Genomic DNA, 13,601 nt, shown 5'->3' on the forward strand with positions numbered 1-13,601 from the left:
GTGGGGTTCACGTAGGTATTTTCATAGGAAAGTTAGGTTAGATGCTTTTCTACTGTCTTTCCTATTCCTATCTCCTCTCCCTTCTTTTCCTTCCCTTTTGTCTAATCTATGGAACTTCTCTTCTCCCCGCCCCCTTTTATTGTGGGTTAGCTTTCAAATATCAGTGAAAACATTTGACCTTTGTTTGGGGGGCACTGGCCTATGTCTCTTAGCATGATAGTCTCCGGATTCATCCATTTACAGGAAAATGTCATAAAGTCATTCTTCTGTATGGCTGAGTCATATTCCACTGTGTAAATGTAACCACAATTTCTTTATCTAATCATCTGTTCATGGACGTCTAGATGGGTTCCATGAAATTCAGTTTTATTTTACAAATGATTAGCCAGCTTTCCTGGTACCATTTATTCAAAACCCTGACCCCCCTCCCTGACAGATGTGGATGATTCCCTGCTCTGTACTGATTTCTGCATGCAATTCCAGTCTATTGCTCTTCTCTCCGTGACAGTTTTGACTTGTGCTCCTGGCTCTCCCATCTACCATTCGTCACCTCCTGCCCCTGTCTTATTTTCTTTTTTAAAAGGCTTTTGCCAGTCTACCTACAGGAAGCACTGTATGTGAAGACTTCAGCTTGGCTGAGGTTTGGTTCTGACATGTACCACGCTCTATAGCCCTCTGTGTATCGAACCCATTCAGGTGGCCAGGGAGAGACTACTCTGGGGCCCTTGATGGCACCGCAGGACAGACACCAAGAGAGAGGCCAGACGGATGGACTGAACTGTGTCCACCCCCATGTTCCTTAAATTCAAATGTTGAAATCCTAACCCCCAGAACTGCATATTGGATTTTTACTTGGAGATGGGGTCTCCAGAGGGGTGATTAAATTAGGAGGAGGTCCCTAGGAAGAGCCCAAATCCAGCATGAATAGTGTCCTTATGCAAAAGGTAAACTTGGCCAGAGAGAGGCACACCTGGGAGAAAATGGCCTGTGAAGATGAAAACAGCCATCTATAAGCCAGGCAAGAGAGACCTGGGACAGATTCTTCCTCCTGCCTCTCAGAAGGAACCACCCTGCCAGCACCTTGATCTTGAACTTCTTGACCTCCAGAACACTGAGACCAACACATGCTGCTGTATGATCCAGCCAGCACGGGGTGCTTTGTTACAGCAGCCCTGAGCAAACTAATACGCCATTCCTCTATGAATGGGAACTGACCGTTTCCAGAGTTTACTTAAAAGAATTAAACTAGACAGAACTTCTTGCATCTATGTTTTTGCAGAAAATGTTGTTCCTTCAGGGAGACTGTCCTTCACAAATATTCACCTTCTGCTTCCCTTCTAGAAGGTGTCCTTCTCCCCAAAAAACAAGATGTCCTTTCTTGCCTGGGTCATCAAAAACCCACCTGCATCACAAAAGTTTCCATAACTAAATGGAAATGAGTCTCAAATTTCTTTTTTCCTCCCATTTTATTCCAATGCTGCAGAAGACCTAGTTCTTCTCCTTCCCAGCCCAAAAGGTAGTGATGAAGTCAGGCAGAACCAATTCTACCCCTGTGAGGGACAGCCACAGATACGACATTAGTCAGCTTTGCATCACTATACCAAGATACCTGACACAGCCTACCGAGGGATTAAAAAAAAAAAAAAAAAGGTTGACTTGGCTCAGTTTTGGAGATTCAAGGTCATGGTGCCTGAATCAGCTTGGTTCTGGAGAGGATCAATGGCCAGAGTTCACTGGAGAAAGCAGTCCCATCTTGAGCCAGGAAGCAGAGAGAGGGAGGATCCAGGATCACCCCCTTTGCAACAAGCCTCTTGTGAGAACTCACGAGAGAAACATCATCAGTCAGAACAGGGTCCCAGCGACCCCAGCGCCTCCTACCAGCTTCCATTTCTTAAAGATTCCATGGCACCTCCACAAACCACCATGCTCAGACTGGAACCTATCATCCCAGGGACCTTGGGGGGCATCCAAGCCATCTCCCAACCAGAGCGGACATGAAGGTGTGCTGGAGAGTGACAGAGCGGGTGACTGCACAGTGTACCTTTCCAAGAGCTTCCCACGGGACGCCAGTTCACTCTGACGGGGGTTTGGGAGTGAACTCAGTCTCTGTGGAAGGGGGACAGCTGTGCAAATGTATCCAATGTGCTCATATTTACCAGTCACGGGGCCAGAGGTTTTATCAATTTCTTATGAAATTTGCTTAATTGCTCAACACAAAGCTAGAGGGATCAGAGCAAGTTTTCTGTCACTAGTGGGTGAAGAGTGAGGCCGACATATCTTATGCCAAGCTCAGGTCATCCCTCTGCCTTTTCAAGATTCCTTTAGTTAGCCGGGCGCAGTGGTTATAATCCCAACAGCTTGGGAGGCTGAGGCGGGAGGATTGTGAGTTCAAAGCCAGCCTCAGCAAAAGGCTGGTGCTCAGCCAAAAGCGAGGTGCTCAACATCTCCGTGAGACCCTGTCTCTAAGAACTCTGGGTGTGAGGTTGGCGTCCCAGCAACATGGCTTAGTGAGTCTCATTGCCTCTAAACAGGTCAAACTAGATGGTCCCCATGATCCCTGTCACCTCCCACATCCTCTGCATCTTTAGTTGAGCATCTAGAAATCTTGGACTTGCGCTGTCCTAATTAGCAACATGGCCGTCAGGTGGGACTTTCTTCTTAGACTTCCTGAGTGGGCCACAGGATCAAAGGGTGCCGGGTGAAGACCACAGAAGCCATCAGCATTTCGGAACTCAACACCAAGGCCTGGGACGTACGCTCCCCTGCTCTAGCACGTCTCTTCTCTTTCCTGCTCTCTGGGCCTACCCCACCCCACCCCACCCCCCCGCCAACAGCCATGGCCATCAGCTGACCAGAGTCACTAAGAAAAGGAAGTGGTGGACTTCCGCCTCAAGCCCAGGCAGCCGCTGTAAATGCAGAGAAAGGAAAGAAATGACACTCGGAGCACTTGGCAGAAAATACAGCCATCAGTGTGCTGGGGTGCTAAGGACGCAGGCCGTCAGTGGGGGGGACACCCGTGAAGAAGACAGGCTGCTGCTCAGGAGACCTCTACCCCCAGAGCAGGCAGGCAGCAGGGGGGACAGAGCAGGGAAGCAGAAGAGGGCCTGGAGGGAGAAGTGCCCCCAGGCAGCCAGGCCGTCCCCAGCTCCCCGGCTCCTAAACAGGAACAAGGTCCTCTAAAGGGAAGGATGTCAAGTTCAGGTGGCTTAGACAGGAAGGGCCTGGTCTACAGGCTCATGCTGCCCTGTGTGTGTCCATGTCTTATCCTGTTTCTGTCTCATGGGGGACAGGATGCAAGATGGTACTATCACAGATGCAGCCTCAAAATACCCAGGGCACCTTGAAAAACAGACCAGTGCGCAACCTGGAAATGCCAAACAGGTCAGGTCAGGAAAGCTGGGGCCACCAGGCAGAGACACCCAATGGGCAAACAGATGGACGAGGAGATGGAGCTCATGGGCAGGAGAGAACGTCTGTACCGCCACGCGTGACCAAAACCACGTGCATGTCCCGTGTCATTTAATAAAAACAAAGTCTTAACTGCATTCCTTGGAAAGGAGCCGCCCACTTGCTAAAGTAAAAAAAACTCCAACAGTGGCCTGAAGGAAGGACAGCACCAACAGCTGTCTTGGGATAAAGATGACCCAGATGGCGCATGCGGATAGCAAAGGAGAAGAAAAGAAAGAAAAGAAAACGTGCATGACTTGAAACATCAAAAATTAGGACAGAGAATCTAAATGCCTCTCAATAAGCTACCTATTTTTAACTTGGTGGAATAAATTAAGATAATCCCAGGTATGGAGCTGTCAGTCAGAGAGCAATGAAGGTTTCATGAACACACCTAACATGGGAGCTGTTGCAGATCAATATATGTACCCACATATGTACATGAACACACAGGACAAGGCTTGGGAGGACACGTACCAAACTGCTTTCCCACCGTGGCACTGGAGGGCAGAGGTCAGGGGGCCCCTGTTGTTGTTGGCATTTGAATTCTTCCCTTCCCACATGTACCAATGTGTAGTTGAGAACTTTCCAGAACGAGAAATGCAGAGAGTTCTCCCCTCTTGGAGATCAAAGAAACTCACTCTCAAAGTTGTGGCCGTTCCTGTGAAACCTCTCTGGGAGTACAGTTATTAGCCTCCATCCAAGACTGCAGGGGCAGATCCCCAAATTCCCTGCCTCCCCCAGTAGGGCTGCAACAGGTCGGTCAGTCCTGACCACAGCCAGGGACCAGGCACTGCCTCTGGTATCAGAACAGCCCCTGGGATCGTTCCATTCAAGAGTAGCTTAAAAATCTAGAATGGGGATCTGAACACAATGAGACGTCGACTCCCAACTCTCAACCACCATCTGTAAAAGTCTTCAATAAACGTGAGTTTGAGACATGATGTGAATCAATGATCTCAAGCATTCTTAGCACTTAAGATAAAAACAGCCTCAGCATTCTTCCTCTGCCCAAGCAAATCCAAAAGGCTGGTGAAGGAGCAGCAAAGGGTCACTCTGTGTTTCCAGAAGGGGCTGCAGAAGCCCCCGGCCCCCAAGATGCCCCACGGCAGGTGCACGGCGTGGTCTCAGGAGAAGTCCTCCTGGAGGATCTCTATGCACATCACCTGCATGAAGGCCCTGCAGGGGCTCACCACTCCACTCCACTCCACCCAGTGTCGCTCACACGTGAGCAGAGACAGCTCACACTACACAGCATCCGCATTAGGAAGCAGGGAAATCGAGGCAAAGACCAAGTCTCTGGCTAAAGGCTCATGGTCTCCCCAGAAAAAATACAAATTCTCCTCATTCATATAATAAAACATTGGGGCGGGAACAAATACAGTGGTGAGAAGGACACTGATTTAAAATATAGATGTTTCACCGCAGTGAAAAATAAATAGGTGAACCAACAAATGCAGAAACACAAAGTTGAGGGAAATGTGTTCAACAATTATGGGAATGGATTTATAAGAGGTAAAATGTAAATGGAAGTTTTTAAGATGCATTTGAATACTCCAAAAAGCAAAACAAAGAGTGCAATAAACAACTGGCAGAAAATACATGCAGTCAACAAGCTCCCCAAGGTTGTGAGTACATGTACAGCAAAACGAGAGCCACTGTCAGAAGAGAGCAGAAGAATTTCCCAGAAAAAGAGAAAGAAAATAAAACTGAGAGATTACTTGGTTTATCTGATTATGGAAACCTCTGTCAAGAGGGATATCCACTTTTATTCTCAGATAATTGAGAAGAAAATTATCATAGGAACAGTGCAAACTAAGAAAACCCCCAAACAGATCAAAGTTCTGCTGCAGAAAAAAAACAAAAATGGGTATAAGAAAGAAAATGTAATTATACTATATGCTGTATCCGTCTGTTTATTGTTGCTATAACAAAATTCTTGAATCTGGGTATTTGATGAAAAAAAAAAAAAAGAAACTAGCTCAGCTTATGCTCTGGGGCTGAAAATACAAGATAAGGTGGCTCCATCTGTTTGGCTTCTGGTAAGGCCCCTAACGGCTACATCACAACATGGCGGACAGTATCATGGAGGGAACCCGTGGAAGAAGAAGAGATCACACGATAAGACAGAAAGTCAGAAAACTTCAGGGGCCAGACTTGCTTTTTTACAACAACCCACTCCCTTGGGAACTAATGGGGGTTCCATAAGAGCTACATTAATCCCTTCTGAGGGTAGTGACCCCAAATACCTAACCACCTACTACTCACTCTTCCCCCACCTCTCAACACTGCCACACTGGGGGGGGGGGGGCTCTAGCACACGAAGCTTTGTGGGACACACTCAGGCCATATCCTAAGCACAACATACACCTGGTTGTTGAACGGCAGAAGCTGCTACCCCTCATGGCTGCAGCAGGGAACCCAGGTGTGGGGAGACAGTGGCTTCTGGCCTGGCGTGCTGAGTGGACAATGCCGTTATCTGTGTGCAGACTGTACTCCTAGAGGCATAATAAAGCAAACACCCAAAAGCTTTTAAACCTCAAATAATACAAGACTTATCCTGGGACGATATGGGAAGAGGGTAGAAGGTGACAGGTGATCTGGGACCACCGACTCCTCAATTCTCAGGCTAGGAAGTCAGCACACTGTTGGCACCTGACACATTAAAAAAATAACAATAGTAAAAATAACAAATCCACTGAGTTTAAGGACATAAGGAGAATTCTAGAAGAATTCTAGTTCAAAAAATTGAGAAGCTTGTTTTTGACGAGCCGAGCTCATGGATAGAAAGAATAAAAGAGGAAGTTATTAAATATTTAAATTAAACAAAAAAAGGTAAATTAGCCCAGGGCACATCCAACATGTCCATGGCAAATCAATGGGAACTGATAGATGCAATAAAGTATCATATTGATGGAGGTAGAATGAGGATTTATCAGTGAAGTCAAACAGATGGAGGGAGGCAAGAGTCAGTCACATGTACATTCAATGATTTTATAGTTAGGCAGAGCCCAAATAAGTCAGTCTCTCTTTAAATTGCCGATTTCTGTACATCTCTGCCCTGGGCCATCTATGTCCCCATTTACAGTACCTAGGGTTAGGGCCTCGTTACCTGGACCCCAGTCTGACCCCCTCCTGCAGACCTGCTTCTGGCCTGCTTGGTCTTCACAGGGGTCACAGCATCTCTGGGCACACCAGGCTGGAAGGCCCCACTGTGTCCCCACACCTGTGTTCCCTGCCCAGTCCTGGAGGACAGCTGTGGGGATCGCAGCCTCCCCAGCCTCAGGATTCAGGACCAGCATCAGGGGGAAGCACCCTCCTTGTTCCCCCAGAGAATATCCATGAGAAAAGCTCAAGCACCTACCGGGTGAGGCGAGGGATAGTGCCATCACCAAGATTCCTAATTGTTCCACCTTTCCCTCCACCATCGGCTTTGGCTGACCTCCAGAAATAAAGACGTGATTTCCAAGAAATAAAAGAAGAATGAGAGCACCACTTTTGATTTGTTAAACCCAATGGAACATAACTGAAATAGTCTCTCTCTGGGTAGTTTTGGACTTTGGATAAATTTGATTGTATTTAACATTTCAACTCAAGGACCTTTCAAGAGATACAGGGTAAAAGTTACAAAGTTGATTCTTAAAGTTAAAAAAAAAGAAAGGAAGGAAGGAAGGAAGGAAGGAAGGAAAGAAAGAAAGAAAGAAGGAAGAAAGAAAAAAAGGAAGGAAGGAAGGAAGATCAAATGGATACAAGTTAACTTTTGTCAGTTATAAGCAAATAGAAAAATTTCCTGATAACAAAATATCAAAATTATGCACTTTCCTAAAATTCAGTTAGCCTAATTATTATTTTAATCTTTTCCAAATCTTTCAGTAGTAAAATTCCCATCTCCTGGTGTTCAAATCCAACCTGTTCAAATCCAAAGATTAAGGTGAGAAGACATAATTTGGGCAATTTGATGATAATCTCATTGGGACTCTGTCTTTTTATTTCAACTGCTTAAGAAGGAAAAAACAAAAAAGGCTAAGTGTGCAGATATTTTTTTAAAAATTCCCAAAGGCCTAAATTCCTAATTTTTTTTCCTCCACCCAGTTACAGCTAACTCAATACAGAAAGGCAGGAAAGTGTTAAAACGTGGAAAATGGGGATAGGAGAAGTGGGTTGGGAGGGAGCAGTTGAAGAAAGGTGAGAAAGCAGAAATTATATCGGATACAGACTGCCCTGCCATTCCTCAGGTAGAGATAGCAGGGGGAGATAGAGCCATCTGCAGAGTGACAGGAAACCGTGCTTCTTCCAAGGACGCACTGCAGCTGTGCAGGGTCCTGATAACCTGTTCTCTGAGTAACTCTCATCCGCTTGCTCTCAAATCCTAAGACCTTCACAAACCTTGCTGTTGGAAACCAGATCGCTAAAGGCTGAAAACACCCACTGTACGGAAGGATCCATATTTTGATTGATTTGATTGGAACTTCAATGCTAGCTGCTATTTCAGACTCGGTGAACCAGATGGGAACTGCCCGCCCAGTTACTGGAAAGAGTGAGTTACTGGACAATGTCAAGGTCCTTTGCTTTCAAAACAGACAGTGGTTCAAAGAAGTTGAATACAGACTCAGTTCTGAAAAGGAAGGCTTTTGGTTTTCTGGGTTTTTTTTGGTAAGTTTTGGGGAACTTCAATAGTGACAACACCTGCCCCAAACTGACACACAGCTATTTATAGTCTTTATTTATTCCACTTAGATTATGAATATGTTAACCGGGAAAGTGCTCAAGGATTCATGTGAGGGACAGCAGGGTGCTACTGGAGTGTATTGGAGCTGTATGGAACCCAGGGTGTTGGTATGCACATATTATCCACCTTTCTAAATTCTGAAATTGAGACTCTAAATTTAAAATTCCAAATTCTGCAAAAGGCTGAATTCTGAGGCATATCTTGGCACAAAGGTTTTGGAGGACTATGAACAAATAACATGGTGCATGAGTAAAGTTCTACAAGAGGTGTTCGGTTTAAAAAACAGAGTGATTGGACCTGCATTCAGAATATTAAACACCAGCCCAAGGAAGACCAACAAGAATCATCTCTGAAACGCAGACCTAGTAATAAAATAATCGGCCTACCAATGTTCTCCCTCGGGAAAGGTAAAGATCTAAAGTATATTCCCCATTTTTATCCTAACTTAAAACATTAAAAAATATTCTAATTATGAAGACTTTTTTTATAAAACCCAATGTCTATAAGCATTTCAAATACAGAGGATAACATAATTTGTTTTACTGCAAAATTTCTCTAAATATACTAAAACAAACGTATGGTTTAGATAGAACAAAATAAGGACACATAACTTGAATTGGTAAGGTTTGTCACTTTAAACCTTTTTCTTTTAGTTCAAATATAAATATACCCATCCCCTATTTTGACTTGCTTTGCAGGAAAGAGAGACATCATCCATGTATTTAGTGTTCAATTAAACAGTTGCCTGTGTAAAGGCAATGAATTTGTTCTTTTAAAAAAATGCTTTATTTATTCATATGCAGTGCTGAGGATCATACCCAGTGCCTCACACAAGCTAGGCAATCGCTCCACCACTGAGCCAAACCCTAGCCCATGAATTTATTCTTAACTAAAACAAAGAAATCAGATGACAGAACCAACCCCATTTACTCCAGGAATTCTCAGACATTACATGATCAATTTTTTTTTCTAAATGAGTACTCAGACATGGCACATTTCCAAATCTTTTTATTACATGCTGGAATTCGGTGAAGGTTGAAAAAGAAGAGAAAAAGAAAAAAAAAATTCTTCCAGTCGATGGTTTTACTGGAGTTCAACCCAATCTTTCATCAGTCAGATAGAACTCAGAAAATCATCTGCAATAGCTTCTCACTTTTTTTCAAAAAAAAAAAAACCCCAAAACTTGCAAACTCTAATTTTTCTAATGACTGTCTTCCTAGTTTCTCGAACATTCAAACAGCAGCAGCGACTACATTTGTACAGTCCTTGGGTGAGTGACTTGGAAGCCATATTGCCCCCTTCCTCAAATATTTAACTCAAATTTACATTTTCCCACTTAAAACTTTTCTGACTCAGAGTCCTTCACGGGCTGAGTTCGTTGGCAGTGAACTTGCGCCCACCTGGACCCAGGGATCCTGCTCCATGTTGGAGGGGTTCTCCAGGTTTCTTTTCTCCACGCAACTGCTCTTTCTAGAGCAGAAGACCCGTCTGCCAAGCCTCGGAAGCCTGCGCGCGTCTCCACCCTGATCCACTGACTTTGGGAAACATTTCTGATATTTCAGTATTTCGATCCCTTCCTACTGGATTCGCCCAAGCGGCCAAAGGGAATGCTCTCTTTCAGAGACGGAGCTTCGGGGCTGTGCCTGTCCCGGCCTCGCGTCCCAGGACCTCGCCGGCTCCCGCCCGGTGCGCCCAGGCTGGAGGCCAGCGCGCGGGGGTCCCCAGGTCACCCTCCGCGCGCCCCCGCGCCCCCGGCCGCCCCGGCCCCGCTCTCGCCGCGCAGGCGCTGGACCCCGGCTCCGTGGGGACAGGAGCCGGCGGGACCTACCTCTTCTGTAACGGTGGGGGCTTCAGTGTCCTCCTCCAAAGGCCCCGAGCCCGGCGCGCGCAGGACGGGGGCGAAGGACAGCGCCCCGCGCGCCTCCCCGTCGCCACCCTCCTAACCACCTGCGCCTCGGGGGCGCCCCGGGCGGCGGCCTGGAGCGAGCGCGGCCACACCTACCTGGGCCAGGTGAGGCGGCCTGCGCGGCCGCGAGCGCGTCGGTGGCGCGGGGCTGGAGCGGGCGCGTCCTCGGGGACGGTGGGACCCGCGCCGGCCGCCCGCTCCTCCGGGCTCTTCGGTCGCCAGTGTCGCCTCAGCCCCCCGGCTCGCTGCGCTTCCTCATTTTGGGCAACTTCCTTAACGCGCCAGGGCCGGCGGCCCGCACTTCCTCCAGGCCGCCGCCCAGGCTCTCCCTGGCCCGCCGGGTTGACGGCACCTGTGCACCCCAACGCCAGGGCCGGTGGCCCTGCAGGCTGCAGCGGGGGAGAAGCCTGGACGGGGCGCTCCGCCTTCCCCTTCCCTCCTCCCAGCTCAACAAGCCAGGCCAGGAGCCGTCCCATGTAAAGAGAATGGGACAGCTAACAACATGAACCACAGCTGGGCCCTTAGCTGCCCATGTCCTCCCCACCACCTGGCTGACATCTGTGACTCCTGAGGCCCTGAGGCACTCAGGGTCCCTTTTTCTTCTTTTCTTTTTCTTTTCTTTTCCTTTTCCTCCTCTTCCTCCTTTTTTCCTCCTCCTCCTCCTCCTCCTCCTCCTCCTCCTCCTCCTCCTCCTCCTCCTCCTCCCCTCCTCCCCTCCTCCCCTCCTCCTCCTCCTTTTTTCCTCCTCCTCCTCCTCCTCCTCCTCCTCCCCTCCTCCTCCCCTCCTCCTCCCCTCCTCCTTCTCTTCCTTCTCTTCTTTTTTTTCTTTAATTTTTTTTTTCTAATTTTAACCATGCCTTCACTTGGAAAAAGAATCATTCTTGTTCATTGTCTGGTGTGTTTGCAGTCCACAGGCCAAGGTACCTGCTCACGCTGTGGCCCAGAGACCCGCAGAGTCCAAAGAGCTCCCTTTATGGGAACATCTAGTGGGTGGGTCCCGCCTGCCCAAAGGGCTGTTTTTCTGAGGGCTTTAATGATCTCAAAGTTCTTTCCATTGAATCCACTTCCTTCCATCCACAACTAGTCCTGGGGTCTATATGTAATCATATTAAGGGTAATTCTTTTTTAAGGTCCTTAAAATGTTAAAACCTGTCTTCCCTTCCCACCCATCCTTTTTATTGTTAAACTGTGACTCTTTTGTCAAACCTTAACCTAAATGCATGATAAAGCCCAGAGGGTGGTGAAGGACGGAATGTCACCCACTTGTGACCTCAACAAGAACTGTCACAAGAACCTTCCAGAACCACCATCTTGCACAAAGACCACCACAACCTCATACCGTAAGGCTCTGCTTGAGGGTATCTGTCCAGCAGCTGCCTGTTCAACCTTGGGTAGATGCCACTCTTGTTAGCCATCCTTACAGCCAGGATCAAAATAATTTATAAAATTATCCTATTTCATGGATAAGGAAAATGTGATAGGTATACACAATGGGGTTTAATTCAGTCTTAAAGAAGACTGAAATTATGTCATTTGCAGAAAAATGAATGGAACCATTGAATGAAATAAGCCAGACCCAGAAAGTCAAGAGCTGAATGAGTGTCCTCTCTCATATATGGAAGCTAGAGAGAAAAATATTTTTGAAAAGGGATCCCATGGAAACAGATGGGAGACCTGTAGAATTGAGGAAGGGGCTCTGGGGGGGAGGGACAGAGAGGGCTGGGACTAGAAAGTGAAATCGATCAAATGTTATGTGCATGCACATCACAATGAATCCCACTCTCACGCACAATCCTCGTGTACTAATAAAAACGATTCTCTTCATCTTGCCTTTGAATCTCCACCTTTTTTCTAAACCTCCTTGAATATGCTTATAGCTTCCCATGGCTCATGTATTCCCATTGCAAAATCTGCTACTCCCAAATAACTGTGCTCTTTTTGGAGAATCTCTGTATTATGTGGGTTTTGACAGGACATTAAATGTTCCCATGAAACAGTGTCCAGCTCTTCTTGATAACACTTATTTGCCAATTCCTGTTTTTAAAAAATCTGTACCCTGAGCCCAAACACAATAATCCAAATAAAATACACAGCATGTCAGATTATAGTCACTGTGGAGAGCAATAAAGGGATGTGGAGTGTTGACCTTCAGTTGGGTCCCTTAGTCTTTTCCACTTCAAATCTTGTTGGAATGGCTCTTCCATTCATTTTTTTAAACCTATATGGAGGATTTTATTATGTCTCTATCTGTAAATCATTAGACTGAATGTTGCTTCGACAAGCCAGCAAAAATCTCGGTTCTCTAAATGGAGGCTGTAGAAAGTCCACAGGAGGTTTTCAAAGCTGGTAGTGTTGCTGGACACCGGCTCTAGGAGTCCTGCCTTGGATCAGCATGTGAAGAGCTAACCGAGATTTTGCTTTGGATCAAGGGCTTCTTTAGGGCTTCACCTGGTGGAGGTGAGGTGACGTTCTAGACCCATCTGCACTGCTGTAGTCTCTCCTCAGGTCAAGACGTCTTCTGTGTTAATTACTAAATCAAAGTCATCTCCCAAATAGCTAGAAAACAATCTTCCTACACATCAGTCCATTTCTTCCACCCTTTCTTCTCCCCTTTGTAGATTTTGTTTTCCAATCTCTCACTGTAATATATCTAAGTTATTTCCAGACTCAGGCCTCCAACACAACCGCTTTTTAAAATCTCCTGTCCCTTTGCCTGCAGATTATTATGTTTTACATTTCTTTAAAAATAGTATATATGGTATATTTGTTTTCTGTTTCTGCTGGCTTAATCCCAACACATGAGGTGTCTCCTCATCTGTCTATATTGACTCACTGCTTCTACTGGTTCTGGGTACCCAGTATTTTCCTTGGGTACTTGGTGATAGCTGACTGGGAGCCACTTGTTGTCTTGAAAAAGTATTTGTGGGGATTCGTCGATACCTAAGAAGAAAGTATTTTCTTTGAAAGAGAATTTGCCTTTGCTTCTGTTAGAAACAGGACACAACTAGTCTTTGGACATTTTAAGGTAAATACTCAGTTTAAGTGTTTTGGACCACACAAGTAATATGACTTTGAGCTATAAGTTGGAGTACGATTTTTATCAATTCATGGTTACAGTTTCTTAAGAATTTTTTTTTCTGTTTCCTGCTTCCTCTTACCTTTCTTTTGCATTGAAATCTGTGTGTCTCATATTCCTCTCACACACAGTAGGTTTTTTTTTGAAAAATGGAACTAGATCTTTTTAAGACCATCCATATCCAAAATGTTTCCGCCCTCATGTTTGATAGATGCTTTGGGTTGGATAGTTTTCTAGTCTTTAAATTATTTTTTCTTCACAATTTTATTACCTTCTTGCTTCAAGTGTTGTTGATAGATCCAAACCATTCTGATTCTTTATCTTTAATTGTAACTTCTTATCTTCCCTTTGAAGATTGTAGCATCTGCTATATGTCCCCAGTGTTTTAAAGTTGATAATGTATGATGAAAATGTGGATTTTCCTAGGATCAATTTATTCTTCA

The 13,601-nt window shown here is 45.9% G+C and overlaps 1 protein-coding gene across 3 annotated transcripts in view; it reads right to left on the reverse strand.

Annotated features, from left to right (window-relative positions):
• The window catches only part of SYK (spleen associated tyrosine kinase), a 90,447-nt gene extending 80,137 nt beyond the window's left edge, over positions 1–10,310 (reverse strand). For all 3 annotated transcript variants that reach the window (XM_081263308.1, XM_081263307.1, XM_081263305.1), the window contains exon 1: positions 10,179–10,310. The gene's annotated coding sequence lies outside the window, so the exon portion shown is untranslated. The remainder of the gene's footprint in view (positions 1–10,178) is intronic.
• Between the last annotated feature and the right edge of the window lie 3,291 nt (positions 10,311–13,601).

The sequence above is a fragment of the Spermophilus citellus genome (assembly GCF_964194105.1).
Source record: "Spermophilus citellus genome assembly, chromosome: 12".
Taxonomy (NCBI): domain Eukaryota; kingdom Metazoa; phylum Chordata; class Mammalia; order Rodentia; family Sciuridae; genus Spermophilus; species Spermophilus citellus.